A 23307-nucleotide genomic window follows, 5' to 3' on the forward strand; every position below is an offset into this window, starting at 1 on the left:
ATGCAACACAATCACTTCCTCCGTATATTTTCCAAGTGTAACAATACTTATCTCATAGAAGACAATGTTCCAATTTTAAAATCCCGACGCGATCGCGTTTCGAACCCAAAGATCCTGCTTCAGGGGAATTGTCTACTCCAAACTTTGCATCTCCAAATCAGATCTTCCCTTCATGGCACAAAAATGGCTTCATTGAATATTTTTTTCCCGTGGTCTGAACTCAGACTCGCAGTTTCAAAAACATGGCGGACCCTCGGGGCCTTTTATCCTTCCACCGGAAATGATGTATCTCTCAGGCAGCACTAAATCAGGTCATCTTTGCTCTATCGCAGTAATGTACAGAAATGATGAAGCATCTCAAATAGTTGTCAACCAGGTCGTCTCTCTACGATCGTAAACAGGGCCTTTTATCCTTCCTCCAGAAATAATGTATCCTCTCAAGCAGTCCTAAATCAGGTCATCTCTACTCTACCGCAGCAATATACGAAGCATCTCAAGTAGTCTTCAACCAGGTTGTCTCTGCTCGATCGCAAAAAATGTCAAAAAAACACCACAGCCAGTCTTCGACTGGGATTTTTCAATAAATGATTCACAATTCTCAAAATCCAACCATGTCATCAAACCCATGGCGGCTTATATCCTTCCTAAGGGATATATATTATAAACTCAAAAGGTCCTCAATGGAATCATTTGTATTTCACCGGAACACTATACAAAAATAATCTTAAACAAACTCGTCTCTCCTCTCTGGTAAGAAACCTTTGGGTTCGAAACGCGATCGAGTCGGGATTTTAAAATTGGAACATTTTCTTCTATGAGATAAGTATCGTTACACTTGGAAAATATATGGAGGAAGTGACTGTATTGCATTGATACTATTGATTATTTTGGATTTTCCCATAGGAGATGTATTACTAACATTGAAGTTTGTTAAAGCTTGGCAATATCTAATTGCAAATGACTTTTACAAAAACTGAAGTAAATACCAAAAAATATTGGAGTTATAAATAAAGTAATGTGACCTATGACCAATTGTGAGTTTGATTGATAGACAAACTTTTGTGTATGGGTCCTACAAATCAATTTATAAAAGTCTAAGTCATTTGATTGAATGTGTGGCTAATTGAAATGTTATAAAAGTAAAACCAGTGAAACCCCAATTGTATTTTTGTATGGGTTTATCTCTTACATCTTCCTCAGTGAATACCAAAGCAAAGAATTTATTTAATCTCTCTGCTATGGATTTGTCATCCCTAAGTGCCCCTTTTAATCCTTGATCATCTAATGGTCCAACTGACTTCCTCGCAAGTGTTTTACTTTGAATGTTCCTGAAAAAGATTAATTATGAGGTTTTGTTTCCACAGCAAGCTTCTTTTCCATACAGTACCAGAAAGGGCACATTTTCAGCCTGCCCCTACTTTTTCTAGTTACTTTGCCCTGATTTAAGCATATCAGAACTATTAGGCTACCTTAAGATTGGAAAAGTGGAGAGGTGCTTCCTCAAATTCACAGAAAGATATGTTTAACCCTGAATAGGGTATATTACCACTTTATGACCAGGACAGATTTTCATCAGATACACAATGGTAGAGATGAGATTTGTATTCATGTTTGCTTGGAAAGTATGCAGCACATGATGCTTAGTACATTCTTATGCAAGTCCTATAATAAGCACTGTTTTCCATGCATGAGTGCGGGGGGCTTTCTGCACTCATTGCTAACTGTTTCAGAGAGTATGCAAATGTGACGATGTAGAGATAGAAGTCTGGGCAGGCTTTTTTTTTTTTAATCCTTGCCTTAGTTTACATTGACACATCACATCCCAACATGCCCAGTTTTGTTTCCCTGTCTTTTACTAAAGGATATCTGATGCTACCTGAGCACCTTTGCATTTCCAAAATGTGATAATGAGGCTCATGCATAGGGACATGAGACAGGTAATGTATGCTGTGGCTCAGAGCAAGGCAGGCCTGAAACATATCGTCTCATGCTCATTATTGCCCACTTTACCCTATCTGACCTTCCAGGCAGCTTCTGCTCCAGTTTTAATACTAATGTGCATCCACTGGCACTGTAAAAATGTTAAGTAGTACTTTAAATAGCAATTATTTTTATTATTGACCTGGCATTCATCCTCCTTGAACTGAGCACATTGACCCCAAACTGAATAAATTAACCAAATCAAGCAAGTGATTTTGGGTAAACAAAGCCCTAAGGTAAGTGAAACCCTTAGGTAAGTAAAACATTAAACACTAGTATAGAAATGGAGAGAAAAAGGGCATCATCTGGAAAGATTTGCACAATTAATGTTCATAGTATGGGAAATAAAGTCTGAGAACTAGAGGCAGTCATGAAAGAAGCTGACTTGAATGTAGTGGCTGTCATGGAGACATTGCACATGGAAAACCATGACTGGGATATACAGTAGGTATACTGTTCTACATTCTATTCAGGAAGGACTAGGTAGGGAAGAGGGGTAGCACTCTATAAAAAAATAATATTAAAGCAACAGAATTGCAGTGTTTTCAAGGTAAAGAGGAGGCACGTCAGGTTAATTTGGAAAGAAGAAATGGAAACACCTATTTATACTGGCATAAAACAGAGACCTCCATCACAAATAGAAGAAATAGACAGAGATTTAATGAAGGATATTCACAAAATTGACATGAAAGGAGCAATCCCTATTGCTCAGGGATTTCAATCTGCCAGATGTTGATTGGGACATCCTGACTGCAGTGTCTTCGAGAAGCAGTGCGATCATGAATTCTCTGCAAGGAAAACTGTTCCACCAACTGGTAATGGAATCCACACAGGAGGAAGCAATATTGAAATGGAGAAGAGTTCTATGTGCCTCTAAATCCAGGGGAATCTCCTCTTCCTCAAGGGGGGAGCCATCCATATCATCATCAGTGGCATCTTGATCCACATCAACTCGAACATCATAAGGATGTGCAGCACCAGGACATTTTCCCGTGGTGGTACATGCAGGGGAGCTTTGAGCATGTGATTCTGATTTAGACAGTATTGCCAACTCAGAAGGTTGCCCCTGTAGAAAGGTCTGTAATTCCTGGAAGAATTCCACCCAGGAAAAGATGGCCCCCTTGACCTGAACTTGAGTTCCTGAGGCCTCTGAAGATGACTCAGCCACTGGATCAACTGAATAAGGGGGCACCTTTGTCGTGTTGCCCTCGGCCCCACTCTCTTCAGACTGAGGAAATGGACCATCATCGGCCAAATCAGAAGAAGGCAAATCTACTTTGGCATCCAGACAGTGCAGACACAGACTTGTAGAACGCTCCAGCTATATCGCCTTTCTATGGCATGAAGCACAAATAGCTAATGCTTTGACTCATTTGGTGCCAGCACCATGGTTAGTATGCGCTCAATACGCCCACAGCAGCAGTTACGTGCTTAATTACTCGCACAGTTATGTGCTTAGGAAACACAGAAAAAGTGCTGAAATGCATGCACAGAAAATGCACAAGTACATACACGCAAAATGCACTCAGCAAAGTGCTTAACTATGCACACAATATACAAACAAAGTGCGTGCACAACACGGGACACAGATTTAGGCACACAAGAAGGTGCGCAGGTGCACACTGATGTCACACACAAAAACACCCGAAGAAACCACTGAGGCCTACCACGCAGCCCGGGAAGGAAGCTTGAAAGAAGGGACTAGCCAAAAGGCTGCTCAACCTGTCGTGCTTGAGCTGTCCCTACACGCACAAAACTCCCCAGAGATGTGAGCGGTAGAAGCCATACACCCAGGAGAAGAACCCGGGAGGAAGTAGCCTTACTAACTCCACTCTTCTTTTTTTTTTTTTTTTTTTTTAAGTAAACTTTTACTTGAGTCAGCCCTCTCTGGCTGAGAGCAGGAATGAGTTCCTGGCTACAGGGCAAAAGCCAGCAAACACAAACTTTTTTTTAAGTCCACGCCAGAACAGGGCTATTAGACTAGGGATCGCAACTGAGAGAGGGACCCAACGGTATCACCTCAGGAGGAAAGCTGTGCTTTACAATTGGCCCATTGATCTTTCATTTTCTTCTATTTTTCCTTTATTTTATTTTTTTATAGGCAATCCCCAGCAGGGAAATGCATGTCCACCATCTGCTGGAGATGGAGAATACTGGCAGGCTGATTTCAGGCCAGGGCTACATATCCATGATGTCAGCTTCTTACTCCGTCTCCATCTGTTGGCAGATATGCATAACCCACTAGTGGGGATTGGCCTGCCTCGATGCAGAGGAATGTTATTTTTAAACAACATCTATATCTGATGTAAAATTTTAACCTTGCAGTTGCTCCTTTCTGTTTTTTCCTAACCATTTTTCTCATTTTTTTCAGTCTCCCTTTTGAAAGTTAAATCTATCGCAGTAGATTTCCTCAATGTTCTCCCTCCAGTTATCAAGTCTAATTTGATCTTGCTATTATCACTGTTGCCAAGTGGCTCCAACACAATTACCTCTTATACCGTATCATGTGTTCCACTAAGGATTAGATCTAAATTAGCTACTCCTCTTCTCGGTTCTTATACCAGCTACTCTATGAAGCAATCTTTTATTTCATCTGGGAACTTTGCCTCCTTAGCATGTCTAACTGTGACATTTACCCAGTCAATACTGGGTTAATTGAAATCACCCATTATTATGGTGTTGCTAATTATATTAGCTTCCCTAATTTCTCTTAGTATTTCATCTGGCCATTCTGCCTAGGTGGATGGTAAAATACCCCCATTACTATTCTATTCCCTTTCTCACATGGAATTTCTATTCATAAAGATTCTACAAGGCATTTTGTTTCCTGAAAAACTTTCATCCTGTTTGACTTTATGTCTTTTATAATATAGCACCACCCCTCCATCAATTTGATTCATCCTATCATTGTGATATAATTTTTTCCATGGCATCATAATGTCCCATTGTTTATCCTCCTTCCACCAGCTCTCTGAGATGCCAATTATATCTACTTCTTCTTTCAGTGCGATGTATTCTAATTCTCCCATCTTATTTTTTAGACGTCTAGCATTTTGTTTGCATTAACAGCCTGCATATCAGTTGAACAACTTGCTTATCAGTTGAACAACCTACTTATCAGTGGATAGGCCTTAATGGTCTTTTTCTGCAATCATGTTTCAGTCTTCCTAATTTCCTTTGAGATCATGAGTGTCTATGGAAAGTACCAAAGTAATAAGACTTCCAATACACAATAAGCAGTATATATCATTCCCTTATAATGTAATGTTTGGCCACTCATGGGATGGTCCCACGAGTGGTCTCACTCACCTTGACTCTGCCATGCTGCTCAGGCCACTCCTGTGGCATAGACACTGCCATTCTCTGTTCTTCGACAGTGGCTCTTTTAGGCACATGCATGCGACATACGCCAACTCAAGAAGACCTTGCAGCTGGAAACTATGAGCCAGCATGTCCTGATGTTGTCAGCATGGCTGGAAATGTAAACTCCAGCCACACTCCAGGCCAGTGCCTCAGCAATGGGTAGATTGCCTTGCTGTGCAGTACATGCTGCCTCATCATAATCCTGCTTCCTGCCTTGCCTCTTTCTCACTTCGTCCAGCCTGCCTCACCTGTTCCTTACCTCATCCAGCCTGTCCTGCTTTGTCTAGTCCATCTTGCCTTGTCTATAGGAGCATGGAATTTGATGGTATAGCTTGTCAGATACAAAGGTCTAGGCTGCCTGTAATCCCCTTCTGCTACAATATTGCTATAGCTGCACTAGCCGACTTGAATGCCCTGCCTTGTCTGATCCACCTTGCCCCGTTCAGCTTCTCCAGCTTCGCCCTGACCTGTCTGCCCTACCTTGCCTTGCTACCCATCTTGCCTCAGCTTGCCTACTTGGATCTGAGCTTTACTTTGGATCTGGACTACTCTCTCACCTGTCCCTAACATTGACCCTTGTACAGACCTGGACTACTCCTTGCTCGCCTGCCCTGATTCTTGGCCAGAACCCGGAGATTGCCTTGATTGCTGCCTGCCCTGACCTCAGCTTGCCTTTGGACTCTCTCTTTTTGTTTGCCCTGTGGGACTATCGCCTAAGCCCTACCAGCACCTGGAACCCAAGGTTCAACCTGCAGGGAACAGGACTAGTACAGGTGAAGCTCCAGTTCTGTCCTGGTCCAGGGCACATTCACCAGCTGTCAGTGTGGGCCTAGTGGGTTCACCTACTAACCTGCATCAACCACGGCACAGCTCAAGAGTCCACTCTCCTGACATATAGATTCATTTAAAAATGCTTCATTTGAAGTTTCAGAATGCTCACATTCATACACAGTAGTGCACCCTGAAGATAAGGCATTTTAAATATCACAGTTACATTTCAAAAGTTGTTTTGTGACATCCGCTTTTGAAGATGAGCAAGATTTAATCTAGTGCCATTTTAGAAAAATTGAAAGCCATATTCATCTAATTATTCACTGTTACAGCATTTAGAATCTAAATTGTTGACTACTTCTGTTTCTTTTATGATGTTGGAAAGGTCATTCTTCAAACACTGCCAACCAATTGATATAAAAGATTTCATGTTCTCAGATAGAAAACATGTCATTCGTTCTTTGATAGGAGATGGATTATAACAACTGTAAAATTATCATTTTTTGCTAAGATAAGAGAGAGAAAATACTTGACCTTTGTATCTGATGAGCTATACCAACCTTTTTATTTGACGAGCTACATAGCTGCAGTATGTATTTTTTGGAAAATTCTGCTAGCAAGATTGGAAGATATATGAAATATAAATTCACTAAATCAATTCTTTTTTTATGTTCTGTCCACTTACTATTCAGTATAATGTAGTCTTTTGTTTAGTTTTAAATGAGGACAATCTGTTGTGCTGTTAAACATTTGGGATCAGTTTCTAATATTTTGAATATTCATTCTTTTTCCTATTCACTTGTTTACGTAGACTGTCCAATCAGTTCACGTAAAAGCGCCCAGGATATAGAGGAATCAATCCAATACCAGAAATCATGGGATCAACATAGAGCATTAGCAGGGAAGTAAAGATGAAACTGGAGATACTAGGTCTACATATTTGTAATGATACTAGTACTAGATGGCCTCCCTGCCAGCAAGGTCTCTCAATGGGCTGCACTTGGTCCTGCTCTAGCCTCCGCCTTGAACTCTGCATGATGCAGCAAGGCCTGTCCTATAAAACCATCTCTCACAGATTACTCCTTGCCTCAACATGGAGACTCGTCTCTGGTTGTGGTCCTTTGTTCTTGTATTCCTTGCCTAGTATTCTTGTTCCTGGATTTCTTGCTCTTGTGCGCTTTGCCTGGTTCCTTACTCTGTCTAGGCCTTCCAGTGGCCTTTCTTGCTAGTGTGTTTCTACGTTTGCTCTTGTCCTGTGGTAGACATTCAGTGGCCCCTTGTCAGAGAGTTTCCCTTGTGCTGTCTTTTGTTGTTCTTTCTACTGTCTGTCCCTCATTTGATCTGGGGACCCACTCTGCATTGTGCTTACTTGTCCAAAGCTATCATGTCAGTGTTCACCCCTGTCCTTGTCTCTCGCTGCCTGCCAGTCCCAGTGGGTACCCTATCCCTGACCCTGTGCGCTGCTCTTATAAGACCTGCTAGCCACCTGCACCAGAGGACTCACCATAAAGTGAAGGTGGCTGGTCAGGCAGAAGACCTCGCATCTCACGTGCCTGCTCCTGACCCCTGCATACTCCTGCATACCACTGCCTTGGGGGTACATTCAAATCGGCTAGTGCAGCTATAGCAATATTGTAGCAGAAGGGGATTACAGGCAGACTAGATCTTTGTACCTGACAAGCTATACCATCATATTCCATGTTTCTATAGGACTCTAATTCACAAGGTTTCTCATTGACAGTCCTATGTACAAATTTCAGAGTGCTGCTTTTACCTCTCTGCATGACCCTGATTTCTTCTAGAAAATTATTTGGAATGGAAGAATAGCCTAGTAGCTAGAGCAATGAACTGAGATCCAGGGATGTCAGCACTCAAATCCTGCTGACCATGGGCATAGCTATGCAGTGGTAAGGGATAGTACGTGCCATCCAAAAAAAGTCGCTTGCATGGACACGTGATGTGGTGAGCCATGTAGGACATATTGCCAAGAGCTCTGGGTGCCATCTCCTGATTTTCCTCACTTTCTTGGTCTTCAACTTGTTAATTTTTAGCCCTTTTTTGTTTGAGAAGTACAATGAAATTGGAATTTTCAAAAGTTGCTCGTGTAAAAGTTAGTGGTTATGCATGCAAAATAGCATATATGCAAGTATATACTATTTTAGAAACCTTAATATACACGTGTAAATCATTGTCAACAAGTAAATATACACATGCAAATAAAGGGGTATGATGGGGTGGAGCCAACATTTACGTGAGTAAGTTGCTCTTTTATAAGCAATATTACACATGTAAATTTGGCAGCTTACTCCGTACAATATTGAAACATCTTAAAAGTGACATACTGACTCAATGGCCTGCAGATAGATTGGGCAAACTGGTAGACTAAATGGCAAAACTGGTAATTTCATTTCTATGCACATGTTAGAAAATATCCTGATGTACACATGTAAAGGCTGACTTATAGGAGGGAGGGATTTAAATGTGTCTAATTTATGCATGTTAAACTATTCATGTTTTTCTTTAACATTAGACAAAAATATATTAGTATACCAGTTGTGCAAACTTATCCAGCTAAATTGTAACTTATCTGGCTAAACAGCAGATTTTTTAACTTAGGATAAATTCTGAATTATCTGGCTAAGTAGCAATACTTATCTAGATAAATTATGATATATCCAGCTAAATAGCAGAACAGCAGGATAAATCTTAAAATGCTACTTATCTGGCTAAGTCAAATAGCCAGATAAGTAGAAAAAAAGCTCTGACTTAGCCAGATAAGTTGCATTTTAAGGCTTGTCTGGCTAAGTAGTGGCTTTGCTGCTACTTACCCAGATAAAGCAGTATTTAATTGCTACTCAGCTAGATAACTTGAAATTTATGCTGATAAATGCAAAAAATGTATTTGCAAATTTTTTAAATGCATGTGCATTTTTCCAGATACATATACATTTTTAAAGGAGTGCACACTTATAAATGTGTATTGGGTACGTGAGCAAAGATACGCTTAATGAAAGAGAGAGACAGACAGAGAAAGAGAGTGTGCCTCTGTTAGAGAGACAGTATGGCACTCCATATCTTCCACTGTAAGAGGGGCACTTTCAACTCAGGGTGGCTTTGGGGGGTGGGGATGATCTTACAAAGGTCTACAGACCCTTGTGCCCTAGGCAGACCAATGTAACAATGCCACCCCTAAAAACTCATTCTTAGTTGAAAGTGCCCCTCTTACAGTGGGAGATATATAGAGTGCCATATTGTCTCTCTAACAGAGTCTCTCTCTCTCTCTCTCTCTCAAAATTTCCAGACTTGCACCTCATCAGAACCAGCAGTAAAGGTACACAGGTAGCAAGGTAACATGCACCATGATTGCAGGTTATAAAATACCAGATTATATACACATATATGGGTGCATGTGTGAATATTTTAAAGTTAGCCTCTGAGAGTTTATGGACAAATTTCTGCATGTGTGACCTGGAAATTTCCACTAAAGAATAAAAATAAGCTTAAGTCATCTGAGGTTAAGATGGCTGACACACAGAAAGGATCTGCAACATACATTTTGGATGAAGCCATGATTGTCCTACTAACTAAAGCAGTTTTAAACACTCTGGAACATAAACTTAAATTGTGAACACTCATATTACAGATATCAAGTCCTTCTTGTCTGAGTTTTGTAAGTGATTAGAAAAGGCAGAGAGGCAGATTCTTCTGTGGACGATGTAAGTCAAGCGCTGCTTAGTAGGGTGGAGGCACTCAAGAAGATAGCTGCCAACAGAGAGCTCAGAATCAATGATCTAGACATTAGATTATGGTGCAACAATCTGCACTATGTTGGTATCTCAGAAACTGCTATAGATGATAAACTGCCCAGTCTGCGAGAGACTTGGTTAGTAGAAGCTTTAGGCCTGTCATCTCTATCTGAGAAAGTAGTGTGGAGTAAGTCCACAGAGCGAGCCCAAAATCTACTTTGAGTTCAAGATCTCGTGTAGTCATGGTGAGATTTTAACATGTTGTCCACAAGTTCTTAATATTTCAGGGTAATAAGGTACTAATCTTTCAAGATTTCTCAAATCAGGTTTCAATTATGCAGAGAGAATTTACACCAGTATGTACCAATCACATCAATCACAGTCTTTGTTTTTTTTCTTCAGTATCCTGCCAAACTTCAGATTTGTCAAGATGGGAAAATGCAACTGCTTGATTCTGTGTTGGATGCTAAAGACTTTATCCAAAAATTGTCAGAACCATTTCTGTTGTCCAGTTCAGTGCTGTTGTGTTATTGTTTGTAAGGTTTTGGGTGGACCCTTGGACACCGTGGCAGCTGACCATGCCCACAGTGGAAGTCCCGTGAGGGGCCACAGGTCAGGATCAGCTTTGGGACACACAACACAGAGATATCTTTTATTAGACAGAGTTGGGAAGCCAGCAGAGGTGGCAGCAGTGAGTAGAGATGAAGCCCGGCTGGGCTAGGGTTCCTCAGGATACTGGAACAGCGATTCCCTCTATGGCTGTGCTGTAGTGGAGAAAACCGAGATAGTGAGTACAGTGGAGCATACACAGAGTTCTGGTATAGAGCCTCGTTGGTAAAGTTACTCACACAGTGGTTTCTCCCGGAAGGTGACACAGAAGCTGGAATAGAGGCAGGCCCTTGAGGAGCGAGTACCTGGTTCCAGGGAACAGCTCTGAAGAAATAAATTTGGTAACTCACTGATGATGTAGGCAGCGGCTTCTTCCAAGCAGAAGAGATAAGTTCAGGCAGTGAGTCAGGGAACATGGGCCCTCGAGGAGTGAGTACCGCTTCCTGATAGCGACCTGAAAGAAATGAGAGAGGCCCCCGAGGAGTGGGTACCCCGTTAGGATAAAGTCCAAAAGTTGGAGAGGCAGAGTAGCTAGGTACGTAGAACGAATCCCATCCGTAAGGAGATCCCTTGCTAACTCGATTAGCTAGCAAAAAGTGTAGGCTTTTGTATCCGGGATGCGTGATATCATCACAGGGGGACGCCCCTGAGGTTCGCGCCAAAGAGAGAATAAGAAGCAGGGCCGCGCGGCACGCGTGCCCTATGGTACTTGGACAACATGGTGGGATACAGCACCCAAGCTGGACTGGGGACGCCAGAGAGGACGGCAGGCAGACGCCACAGCAGCCAGATATCCATCAACCGTGGGAGGAGTCGCAAAAAAGGTAAGGTGGGCGGAGTGGAGACGTCAGGCAGCGACAGTCGTAACATGTTGTTTAAGCAGATGCTTCATAACACTTGGAACCCCTGCTGATTATTATAATACAATCCTGGAGAATTTTTAGTTTCATTGAGCTCATGCAAGTGTACAGATTTGGCATTCAGGAATTTTAGCGGCTGAAGTTTTGCTTTGCTCAGGTGGAATAGTTAATAGCAACCTTGTTATTCACCTTGACTGTGATCACTACATCTTGTGAATTCTTAGCTGTGAACTTGCACTGGAATGACTCTGCTTTCATTTCTGTGGTCCTGTTTCAAGCGGATTCAGGCAATAATTTGTCATCATCATTCTGCTGGATGACCATCGGAAATGTGAATTGTGACTTGTATGCAAGTTATAGGTTTTTTTCTGTGACTATTGATCGTTTATTTGTTATCTCTTGGATGTTTTGAAGAGAAGAACAGCAGTTACTTTAACTTGTGGAGTGCCGGGGAGTATTTTATAAATGTGAAATTACTTTAGATACTATTTGTAGATATAGAACTGGTTAATCTCTGCTTTTCAAGAGGCTCCAATTTCTGCTGCAAGACATTGCAGTGTTGCTTGGTTAGGGATGGTACCGTACATGAATGCACAGTTTTGGCTTTGTGACTCTTCTGGAGCATTTATTCTTTCAATGGGGTGCTGGTTGCAGGTGGGTGGTGGGGAAGGGATTGTGGAATTTTGGATGATGAGAGCATTTTAAGGTCAATAGTTGGTTTATTGCTTTTGTTTAATGTCTACCATACCTTTGGAGGGATTTGTGGTTCAGAATGGGATAGTACAGATCCCATGAAATTGCTCTGAGATAATTATTCGCTATTGTTTATTGTAGGAAATGAGTATAATTAACTATGTTTCTTGGAATGTTGCTGGGCTTTGCGCCCAATTAAGAGGCAAAATGTTCTCAATCATTTCGCAAGATTAAGGTGTAAAGTTCCTTTTTACAGGAAACTTATTTGAAGCTAATGAAGAAATAAGTTTCTCAACTTTATTCTTCACATGGGACAACTAAAAGTCATGGTATAGACATTTTATTTCATAAATCTGTGTCTTTCAAATTGCAGAAGGAAATTACTGATGCAGCTGCTAGATATGTGATGATATTAGTGATAATTTTGGAAGGCTTGCACCTAACCAGCATACCTATAATTTTTTTATTGATTTGATAATGGCAATTTTATTATGAGGGAACATCCCATTGTGTTGAGAAGTGATTTAAATTGTGTTGCAGAGTTGGATATTGATAGGTCTACCAGTGGCCTGTGAAGGTATATACAAGAAAACCCCAGAATACATTAAGGGACTGGATCCAGAGATCTGATCTGGTCCACCTTAAACCTCAGACAATAGGGAATCCTGGTCTGAGCAGAGGCCCCTGGGAAGTTGTATATCTAGCCAGGATCGTGGGGGGGGGGGGGGGGGGGGGAACAGGAGGCCCTGGAGAAATAGGAAGAACCATTGGGGTAGATTTTACAAATCTACGCGCGAGTGTACTTTTGTTCGGCACCAGGCGCGAACAAAAGTACGTGGGATTTTATAAGATATGCGTGGAGCCGCGCGTATCTTATGAAATCCGGGGTCGGCGTGTGCAAGGGCGTGCACATTTGTGCATCTTGTGCGCACCGAGCCCTGCGTGCGCTGCCCGTTCCCTCCGAGGCCGCTCCGAAATCGGAGCGGCCTCGGAGGGAACTTTCCATTCACCCCCCGCACCTTCCCCTCCCCCTACCTAACCCCCTACCCCCCTGGCCCTATCTAAACCCCCTCCCTACCTTTATCTTAAAAGTTACTACTGCCTCAGGGCTGCTGTGTCGGGGCACTTGGCCACGCCCCGGACCGCCCACACGCCCCCGAACATGCCCCCAATTCTAAACCGTGCCCCCCCTGGCCAAGCCCCTGACCACCCCTTTTTGCAACCCCGGGACTTACGCGCGTCCCGGGGCTTGCGTGCGCCACCGAGCCTATGCAAAATAGACTCGGCGCGCGCAGGTGGGATTTAAAAGGGTTACACGCGTACCCCTTTTAAAATCCGGCCCTTAGGGAAGGCCCAGACCAAGACTCTATAAGCTGTTATACTGCTTCTTTGTTTATCAACTGTGAAGATATGCAGAGTTGTTTTTCTATTGTGACTTAATAAAAGTTCATGAATAACCAGCCAGAGCCTAGTCATTCTGACTGCACAAGCTGTTACATATGGTGTCGGTTCAGGGATCTCTGAGATAAGCTTGTACAGCCAGAAACCCATGCCAAACAAAAGAAAAATACTTTTTACTGTTTCCTGTGACCCAGAGAATGCAGCTGCCTGGGAGAGGGATATAAACAGGCTAAGAAGAATAGCTCTGTCTGCATAAAGAGATTTAACAATAAGTCAGTGCCAAACAGGCAGGGATTTTGTTTTCAAAAAAAAGAAAAGAAAGGAGAAGGCTTCTTGCTTAGGTGCTCAGGAGCAGCACAGAGTCTTGCACAGATTCATTGGGCAACTAGGACCAATAAACCAATATGGAGCGGGTGTTACAAGTCCTAGCAGAAAGCTAGCATCAGCTCCAGAAAGTCATTCAAAATGTATATGAACAGTTCACCCAGCTGCAAGCTACCACAACTCAGGTGAATCCATTACTTCCTGTCTTGTTTAAGATGAAGGCAGCGGAGGACCCGGAGATCTTCCTGAGAAACTTCAAAACAACTGCCTGCATGATGGGTTGGCCAGAAGCTAAATGTACAATATACCTGACAAATTTGCTTACAATCAAAACCCAAGCAGCCTTTCAAGTGGCCACTCCGGAGGGAAGGGCCACCTGTATGGAAGTCAAGACTTCCATTCTAAAAAGGGCTGGGTATACTTCAAAAATCTTCTGACAACAGTTATGATGGGGCATTATACGCCCAAGCAAAGTCCCCAAAACCTATTATATTGACTAAAGCATTGGTTCTCAACCTTTTCTCAGTCGGGACACATCTGACAGATGGTTCTCACATGCGTGACACACTGAATATGTGACCATCATGGAACTAAATGTAAACATACACTGCCTCCACAGGAACCCCCTCGACCACCAACAATGGGTGCAGAGCAGGACTAGGGCATTACCCCTACAACTCACCATTCAAAAAGGATATTCTGGTTCTAATGACATCTCAGTAAAAGTAAAATAAGCTCCCTTTACTACCAGGCACAGTAGCCCTCCTTATGAAAAGACAGTAGTTTACCACTAATGCATGTCCTATTGAGAAAACATAACAAATAAGATTGATAGAAATGCCTACATGCTAGTAAAATACCTCACCTCGGTCACACACACAAAACCGACCTTCACCAAGTACAGAAAGACCACAAATTATAAATATGGAGACAGAAACTGGAATGGAAAACCAAAAAAGCCACTCTACATGCAATGCAAACCTGGAGAAATGGAAACAGAAATATAGCACCTAGCATAGTCCCAAGATCTGCAATAACGCACACAAAGTTACACCTGTATTTTGGAACACAGCAACCCTATCTATGAAAACACAATACTACAAATATTAAACCAGGCCAAAAACACTAATACATCTCCAATTAGGAAAACAGAATAAGCCAGGCTGCTATAGATCCTCACACAGAAATAATTGTAAAGCTGTACTAATAAATGTTATAAAACAGCTGATGAACAGAATACATCCAACAATTAAAAACTCATAATTATTAAAAATTGTCCAAATAAAATATTTCAAAACAGCAGACATATTACATAATACCCAATAATTAATAGAGATGTGAATCGTGTCCTCGATCGTCTTAACGATCGATTTCGGCTGGGAGGGGGAGGGAATCGTATTGTTGCCGTTTGGGTGTGTAAACTATCGTGAAAAATCGTTAAAATCGTGAGCCGGCACACTAAACCCCCCTAAAACCCACCCCGACCCTTTAAATTAAATCCCCCACCCTCCCGAACCCCCCCCCAAATGCTTTAAATTACCTGGGGATCCGGCGGTGGTCCAGAACGGCGGCGGTCTGGAACGGCCCCCTCAATAGAATCGTGTTGTCTTCAGCCGGCGCCATTTTTCAAAATGGCCGCCGCAAAATGGCGGCGGCCATAGACAAAAACGATTCGACGGAGGAGGTCGTTCCGGACCCCCGCTGGACTTTTGGCAAGTCTTGTGGGGGTCAGGAGGCCCCCCCAAGCTGGCCAAAAGTTTCCTGGGAGTGCAGCGGGGTTCCGGGAGCGATTTCTCGCCGCGAATCGTTTTCGTACGGAAAATGGCGCCGGCAGGAGATCGAGTGCAGGAGGTCGTTCAGCGGCGGTCCGGAACCCCCGCTGAACGACCTCCTGCAGTCGATCTCCTGCCGGCGCCATTTTCCGTACGAAAACGATTCGCGGCGAGAAATCGCTCCCGGAACCCCGCTGGACTCTCAGGAAACTTTTGGCCAGCTTGGGGGGGCCTCCTGACCCCCACAAGACTTGCCAAAAGTCCAGCGGGGGTCCGGAACGACCTCCTCCGTCGAATCATTTTTGTCTATGGCCACCGCCATTTTGCGGCGGCCATTTTGAAAAATGGCGCCGGCTGAAGACAACACGATTCTATTGAGGGGGCTGTTCCGGACCGCCGCCGTTCTGGACCACCGCCGGATCCCCAGGTAATTTAAAGCATTGGGGGGGGGGGGTTCGGGAGGGTGGGGGATTTAATTTAAAGGGTCGGGGGTGGGTTTTAGGGGGTTTTAGTGTGCCGGTTTTCCTGCCCTCCCCCTTCCCCCGATTTACGATTTTTTAATGATAAATCTGGGGAATTGGTATTGTATCGTGGCCCTAACGATTTTTTGACGATTTAAAATATATCGGACGATATTTTAAATCGTCAAAAAACGATTCACATCCCTAATAATTAATAAACTTAAAAAGCCACCTTTACTTACCCTCTCCAGCAACTTTCCTACTCCTTTCTCTTGCAGGCCAAAAGCACACACCAGAAGCAGCAGTGGCTGCTGAAGCTCTGTCCTCACGGTCCTCTTCCTTAATGCCCACAACCAGTCACTCACACACATACTCACACACCCCAATTAGACCCCACGACTAGTCTCTATCTCATACCTTGTTTTTTTTCTCATACCTTGTTTTTTTCTCATACCTTGTTTTTTTTCTCATACCTTTTTTTTTCTCATACCTTGTTTTTCTCATACCTTGTTTTTCTCATACCTTGTTTTTTTGTAACTTTCCCTCTCCCTTTTTCTGATTCACTGTATTTAAAGTTCAAGGTTCTTATTGAAAATATTGTTTTTTACGTTACGTTATGCTTTACACTCCTTGTTATTTGTAAACCGGGTTGATGTGATGCCTATCATGAAACTCGGTATAACAAAAACAATAAATAAATAAATAAATAAATACCCACCAATCATCTCTTGGCCAGTCTCTCTCTCTTTCTCTCATAGAAACGTCACCTCCAACTAATCTCACTCTCAATCACACACATGCTCTCTCACTTACATACAAGCTGTCAATCACACAAAAATACTTTCACTCCCATTCTACCACACATACAAGCTCTCACTCATGCACCCAAGCACCCATTCACCCATTCTCACATGCACACACAAGCTTTCACTCACGAACCCAGGCTCCCATGCTCACACACAAGCACCGGGCCTCACCGCCAAACCTTTTTTTCCTTCGCCGCAGGGATGGCCTCCAGTTCCACCTTGACTTTTCTCCGGTGAGCCTTCTTTTTCACTGCCACGGGGATGAGCTCCCTGGCAGCTTTGCTTCGGGAGGTTAGGCCTCTGCTTCACTGCCACAGGGATGAGCTCCCCTGGTGGCCTTGCTTTGCAGGGTCGGGCTTCTTCCCTATGGAATTCCCCTTCTTCTTGCCCCATCAGCCAATCAGGAGGCTTCCTCCCTTCTTCCTACTCCCACTGGCAGGAACATTCTGGGGAAGTGGGAATCTATTCTAATGAGATGGGTTCCTTGGTTAAGGTGGAACCTATCTGCTGTGCTACATTTTGTGGCCCAAAAGACATCCCTGAGAGCTGCCTCGCTCACTGGACACCTGGCTCATTGGCATGGGAGAACACCATCTTGGGCCCTCCAGTACTTGCCCTAGGTTTGTGTGCATGAGCGCTAGGGATGTGAATCGTTTTTTGACGATTTAAAAAATCGTCCGATATTTTTTAAATCGTCAAAAATCGTTAGAGTGCACGATACAATACAAATTCCCCCGATTTATCGTGAAAAATCGTTAATCAGGTATGGGAGTTATTTGGGGGAGGGCGGGAAAACCGGCACACCAAAACAACCCCTAAACCCACCCTGACCCTTTAAAATGAATCCCTTACCCTCCCGAACCCCCCAAAAATGTTTTAAATTACCTGGTGGTCCAGCGGGGGGGTCCCGGCGCGATCTCCCACTCTCGGGCCATCGGCGCCAGTTTGGCTGCCACTAATAAAAATGGCGCCGATGGCCCGATAAAAAAAAAACCCACCCGACCCTTTAAAACTTACCCCTTATCCTCCCCCACCCTCCCGACCCCCCCCAAACATTTTAAAATTACCTGGTGGTCCAGGGGGGGCGCAAGGAACGATCTCCCGCTCTCGGGCATCGGCTGCCACTAATAAAAATGGCGCCAATGGCCCTTTGCCCTATGTGATAGGGTATCCGTGCCATTGGCCGGCCCCTGTCACATGGTAGGAGCACTGGATGGCTGGCCATGTGAAGACAAGTAGAGAATGTGGATTGAAGGACGGAATTCAAGTATAAATGCAGGTTTTTGTTGCTTGATGACACTCTTTAACTCAATTGAAGATTTTGGATTGCTTAAGCCCCTGAGGCAGCGGCTGTTGAGCTGCGAAACTCGGCCCGAGTTGGGCGTTTTTACATATGCGTTTCTACTTTAATAAACAATTGGAAAAGATAAAGGCATCTATTCTTGTGTTTACCTGACGGCTATCATAGATCGCCTACTTCTTTGTTTTATGTACACAGCATATCCTGTCTACTCACTATCTATAGTTTCTCTACATCTCAGCCCTGGGATCGTTGTTCCAGTACCTGAGGGACTCCAGCCCTGCCGGGCATATCAGCTCACTACTGCCACCTCTGGTGGTTCTACTAACCTGTCTAATAAAATAACTATCTGTCTGTCTCCGTACCCAAGCCTAGCCGGTGGTCCCTCTCAGGATTTCCTCCTGGGGACGCAGTCATCTGCCATCAGCCCAAGGATCCACCTATCTACATTCCTCTACAGCCGAATGCCCTCTTCAGCACTCCGCTGGTAACAGATTGCTACTCCCTCTCCATCAGGAGTCTTCAGCAACAGATTCATAACAGATTGCTTCTCCGCAGTCTAAACCCTAACAGATTGTTTACTACTCCCTCCACAGGAGACATAGCATAACAAGATTGCTAACTCCCTAGCAGGTTCACAACAGATTGCTAACTCCTCCTCCTCAGGAGCCGTTATATAACAGATTGCCAATTCCTATCTGATTGCTCCGCTCACCAGGCATCAGATTTATTACAATTGCTTGTATCTTCTGCTAATAAGCAGGTTGTGAATAGAAATACATATAGAAATAAACATAAAAACATACTATTAAATGTCTGTACGTGAATGCCAGAAGTCTGAATCGTAAGACTGAAGAGCTAGAATGTATGTCATTATATGTGGATGTAGACAGTTCAGAGATGAAGCAGAAAGATAACCAATGGTACACTGTGATATAAGGATATAAATTATATTGATATAACAGAGTATATCAAATTGGTGGAGGGGTTGCACTATATGTACAAAATGGCACAGGGTCATGCAGAATAAAAGTTCTGCAGAAAATAAAATGCACTGGAATCATTATGGATAGAAATTCCATGCATGATGGGTAAGAGTATCACAGCGTTGTATACTTTCAACCACCTGGATAAGCTACCAGCCTTGCTGTCAAAGCAATGCTGGATGCACCCTTAGCTGAAAGTATATACTGAGTTCCTGTCAGTGGTCAGGGGTTTGGGGGATTTCAAGTGGTGTGGAAGGGTTTGGGTTGGGTTTACAAGGGAGAAAGTGAAGGGTAGGGGTGTGCATTCGTTTTGAACTTAAATGGAAAACGCTACTTTTTTTTTTTTTTAACTTAAAAAAAAGATGAGGCTTAAACGATCGGATTTCCAACTTATTCAACATAGCTATGTTGAATACGTTGGAAATCGCGATTGTTGATCTAAATAAAAATTTAAACCCCTCACCCTCCTTAATCCCCCCCCAAGACTTACCAAAGCTGGCCAAAAGTTCCGTGAGGGTCCGGGAGCGGACGCGTGGGGAATCACGTGACGTCCGCGTCACTTCGGAGTGACGCGGCATCACGTGATTCCCCTCGGGTTCGCTCCCGGACCCCTCGTTGGGCCCAAAAGGCACTTTTGGCCAGCTTGGGGGGTCAGGAGGCCCCCCCAAGCTGGCCAAAAGTTCCTTTTGGGCTCAACGAGGGGTCCGGGAGCGAACCCGAGGGGAATCACGTGACGCCGACGTCACGTGCTCCTTGCAAAGGAGTTCAGGAATGGCGTCCTGACCCCGCTGGACCACCAGGGAGTTTTGGTAAGTCTTGGGGGGGGGGGGGGATTAAGGCGGGTGAGGGGTTTAAATTTTTATTTGCACATATGGACATAGACTCAACTTATGGAATTCTCCATATGTCCATATTGACCGCAAATGGGACCCCCTTTCGACTTATGGACTTATGAACTTAAACTTTTGGTCTGCACATCCCTAGTGAAGGGTAGGTTTCAAGAGTGGGGCTTAGTTCAAATTCTATTTAGAAAATTCAGTGGGGAGTGGAAGCTTTTCAGAACTATAGGTTGTCATGAAATAGTGCAGCACTATTTGTACCTGATCCCCAAAGGTGGCAATGTCATAAGAACACTGCAAGCTATTTGACCCATATAATCCTTGGTGCAATGCTGTGCAATCATATTTGCACAAATATACATTATATGAAACTGCTTGATGTTGCAAAAAAAGGCTTCAGTTCCTGGCCACAGTATTTACAGCACCACAGGGAATGAGCCCTGCATGCAAAACCAGGATTTGTAATTACTATTATAAATGTTGAGGCTTAGCACATTGGAGCCATTGCTTTTTAAATATATTGGCTTATGCTCATGAGCTGTTATTATTATTAATAATTTATATAACAACTTCACTGAAGTACTTTACAAATTAGTATAATACTTGGAAGACAGAAGATATATCACAACAGCATTTATCCGGTGTTAATGGAGTAACACTGTTATAGTAGGTGGCTTTTTGTTTTCATTTTCTCAAAGTAAATGCTTAGAGTAAGTAACCTTTTTATAATTAAGACTTTTTTTTTTCTAGGGGAATGCAGCTCTTGACAATCTACTAAAAGTGCTGAGTTGTAGGTCTGGCAGGCTACCAAAGGGAATTTCTTTGTCAATAATAACTGGTAGAACATTGACAAAGGTTGCCTAGTGGTGACACTATATAAATCAACACATTCATTATCAGTCGTCTGGTATGCAACATCTCTAGGATTTGTGAATGTCTGCCAGAACCTGCAAATATGAAATAAACAATATTTTCCTATTGCATTTATTTATCAAACACTGGCAAAGGAGGACATCATTTGCTGATTATGTATAAGTTTGGCATCAGCTAAATAATATGCCCAATTCAGGGAAATTAAATAAACTATAACAGAAACAATCTCAGTGGTAATAAAAATGACATATAGTTATGGGGTAAATTTTCATTAGGATATCTAGCTGCAAAAGTATGCCTACACAAATCCAATTTTCAAATATAAGATACCTGCATACATTGTGTTTGAATATTGATTTGTTCTGTTATGAAGCTAGAAGTAGATGCATACATTTAAATGGTTTTGAATGATGGTATTAAGTATATAAATGAGTGGCATGCCTACTGAGTGCATATATTTTTGAAACTGAAATGTATGTGTAACCCCATCCCTGGGTGCAGATTGCTATCAATAAGACCATAAAAATATGTGTTACTCTTTGGGTCTGGAGCCTCTCACCGGCTAACTCTTTCATATTTCCTCTTTCTCTCAGGGCCATATCCTTTGTAGGTGTGTGTGTTGGGGGGCTGGGGGGGGGAGATATACTTCCAGGGCCCAATGTGACAGGGGTGACCTTTATACTCATTCCTCTGCAGTTCTTTGTGTTCCCTTGGAAAGGATAATTATTCTTAAGGTGGGTGCAATGAGTGCAAAAGAAGTACTCTGGAGTCACTGGTTTAGTGTCCAAAATTAAAGTTTTTACTGTTAAACACTGATGATGAATGGCACAAACTCAAACTGCAGCACCTCAGAATTCTCTTCTCAATTTCTTACAGCCTCTTCCCTTTATATGTGCAGGACTCACTTATATCAGGGTCAAGGAAACTTCCATTCTCTTGGATTAAGCCAGACGGAGCTCCCAGATGGGCAGGGCCTTTTAGGATGGTAAAAGCCCCTTCCAAAATTGATAAAAATGTTAGACTATGGTATGTAAAGTAAATCCTCTCTTTCTCTCTCCAGAGTGGTGGCACATCGGATGTATGTCCCCAGTAATGTTACTTTCCTTTACTCATAGCAGATTTCTGGATCTCCCTAATCTTACATAGTCTCTGCAGTTCTCTCTGAATCCTTGATGGGAAGGATCCCCTTGAACAAGCAGCTCTCTTGCATCAGACAGGAAGGAAGGGTAGCCAAAACTTCCTCCTAGATCTTCTAACAAAAATGATTCTTTTCCCAAAAAAACTGATATTAACACTGGAGTTGTTCCTTGCAATGGGTTACCACCACTTCAGGGGTAAGTCTTCCCTATCCCTGGGCACCCCAGACACAGGGTTCCCCAATCCTTGTGCCCAAGAAAGGCCCAGGTGTCTCACAAGGCTCCTACCACATAAAAATCTCAAAAGCCTCAAAAACAACCCACAGGGATATCCCAACCAGCTAGTGAGTAGACTGGAAGGAAAGCCCTCCCAAACTTGGTTAGGACCACCAAGCAGGACTTGCTTAGCTCCTCTGACTGGGCCTGAGAAATAACAAAATCTAAGCTCTTCTCTACCTCCTAACTCTCAACAAACCTAAAGGGACTGCCTCTTGAGCTCTGTGTGGAGATCTTCTAAATAGACTCTCAGGGGACCAGCCATTTTAGGTCCCTCAAAGGGAGGGGCTGTATTTGAAAGGTACCTCCCCTCATATTAACCTGCACTCTCTCTAGCTGAACAATGGACTCACCCAGGTCTTAATGGTGATGTGACCATTGGGTCCATCACATATGAATGTAATTTCCAACCACACACACAAAATGCCTCAGAGAATGCCTCTTTTTAATGTGGCTACAAGTATGTGCATGAATATATGTGCATATCACAGATGATCATTCATGTGGAACAAATGAATTAGGGATGTGGAGACTGAAAATTCTGTGTCATGTCATTTCATGTCGACTGGGGCAAATTTCTGTGTAGTTAAGGTTTTTCCCATTTATTTTTTAAGTTTCAGAAATGGCACTATTTTTGTGAACAGTGCTCAATAAAAACATTAGAAGGAAAAACATGAAATTTTGGTTTTTTTCTATCATTTTGTTTTGAAAATGACATGAAATGGCATAGATATTAGATAATACTGTTGACATTGCTTGTCGTTTCAAATGAATGCATATCTCTAATGAATAATTCAAACTGAAAAAGATCATTTTTTATTTGTTTTGTTCTAAATGAAATGAATGGATGGGATTTCCAAAAATAACAAAAATTATCATTTTCATTTGTTTCCAGATATATTAATGTCTACAGAGTGAGCAAAACTGTAGCTTTTTTTTTCTACTAAAGCCAGATGGATTGCAGACAGAATGGGAATATAAGATCATAAGAGCATAAGATATTCCATACTGGGTCAGACCAAGGGTCCATCAAGCCCAGTATCTTCTTTCCAGCAGTGGCCAATCCAAGTACCTGGGAAGTACCCAAACATTAGATAGATCATAAGCTACT

Source organism: Rhinatrema bivittatum, chromosome 7, assembly GCF_901001135.1.
Source record: "Rhinatrema bivittatum chromosome 7, aRhiBiv1.1, whole genome shotgun sequence".
NCBI lineage: Eukaryota > Metazoa > Chordata > Amphibia > Gymnophiona > Rhinatrematidae > Rhinatrema > Rhinatrema bivittatum.